The sequence below is a fragment of the Trypanosoma cruzi genome, genomic scaffold (genome assembly GCF_000209065.1).
Source record: "Trypanosoma cruzi strain CL Brener 1047053517173 genomic scaffold, whole genome shotgun sequence".
NCBI classification, from domain to species: Eukaryota; Euglenozoa; class Kinetoplastea; order Trypanosomatida; family Trypanosomatidae; genus Trypanosoma; species Trypanosoma cruzi.
Genome location: NW_001849538.1, coordinates 212,873 through 214,482, shown reverse-complemented (window position 1 = coordinate 214,482; position 1,610 = coordinate 212,873). Strand labels below are relative to the sequence as shown.

General features: G+C 56.4%; 1 pseudogene, besides 1 other annotated feature; it reads right to left on the bottom strand.

Annotated features, from left to right (window-relative positions):
- Positions 1-1,350, bottom strand: Tc00.1047053511841.10 (annotated as a pseudogene).
- Positions 1-1,610: a sequence feature (areas not merged during assembly with more than two copies in the genome that could not be assigned to a particular haplotype).

Here is a 1,610-nt window from a genome sequence, read left to right as displayed (position 1 = left end):
CACACCACGCACAACACACACTCCAATCCACGGCAGCAGGCACACACAGCCCTGCCGCAACACCAACACACAGATGGAAGAGGGAGAAGCAAACAGGAGCGGCACACAAGGCTCCACCGCATGCGCATACGGCGAGAGCGGTCCGTCGTGTCTGCATCCCTCACGGAGGGCACGCACACACACAAGAGGAGGAGCAGTGCACACAGCAACAAAAAAGCAAAGTAACAATTAAAAAAGGAGATCCCCGCACACCACGCGGATTGTTGATCCACGGGAAGTGCAGCCAATATCCATCACGATAACAGTTCAGTTGCCTTTGGCACTCGTTCATATCCGGCGCACTCCACACGCAGGCTTTCCTTCTGGGAGACTCCTGATCGTGCGTTGACCCACACGCGCGAGAGTGTCCCGATGGCCTCCGTCCACGCTGTTCCCATGTCACGCGACGCCTACACCCTCTCGCCATTCTCGCAGTCAACAATCATGTGAAGTGATCCCTCCCACTCGGTGACGCGGGGTTAAGGCATTCCGCAGAGGAAATGTCCTCAGAGAGCGCCCAGGCACTGCCGTTGTCCGTCGAATACACGATCATGGAGCAAACGCCTTCCGCTTCATTCACCGCCATCAGAAGAAACACGAGCGCGCCATCCTCCATCACAACACCTGCACCACCAGAAGCAATGAAATCCGTCCATTAACCTTGTGAGAAGCAGAAGAGATCCGTTTCGAGAGTGGTTTGGGGTCGCCCCACTCGATCCGTCCACTCTGCCTGCCACCCGTGGGATTCGTGACATCACCCACAAACAGTTTCAGCTCCAAGCCGCCATCTCCCCAGCACCCACCTTCGTAGGACACATCAGAGCCTCCCGCAGGAGGAAACGCTCTCTGGCCCTACGTGATTGTTGTGGGGCGGAGCACAACACCCAAACTCTCCTTTCCCTCCGCTGCACCAGGCACAGTGTGTGCCCTCCGTGTATCTTTTATTGACCTCACCAACAACAGTGGACCAATTCCACGCAGAGTTGATGCACCCCGCAACCACATCAGAAGAAAAGGGCTTACTTAATTGACCACCTTGATATTCGGCATACATGTGACCTCGGCGAAAGCAGCAATTACTCCACCAGCACTGACTAGAGAGGGTGAGGCAAACGAATCCCTCGCCGTAACTGGAACAATCCCATCCTTCGGCTGCACCAGCGTCGTCTGCGGCACAAATAGATTGACTCCACGCGGCAACTCAACGTTTATTGAACCAATCATCGCATCATCAATGGGATCCTCCTTCGGCTCCGTGACAGGCGTGGACCTTCTTTCGGGTGGTATCGGAGCCACTTTTGTGTTCCGAACAAAGGCAAACTCAGGCCTCGTCTCGGACGTGTTGGTCGCCGTGTTAGATGAGGGACTCGGATCGACGGTGTTGGGTCCGTCAACCGCCGCAGACCGTCGCCAATCCTCGTTCTGACGTGACGGCTCAGCATTAACTTGCGGCGCAGTTGTCCCACCAGATTTTGTGTCATCCTTCCCTTCACGGGGTAGCGGCAACTGACAGATGCCCGTCCGGTCAGCATCGCCGCTCCGTGCAGGCGGATGGATGGCTCCATCGGGGT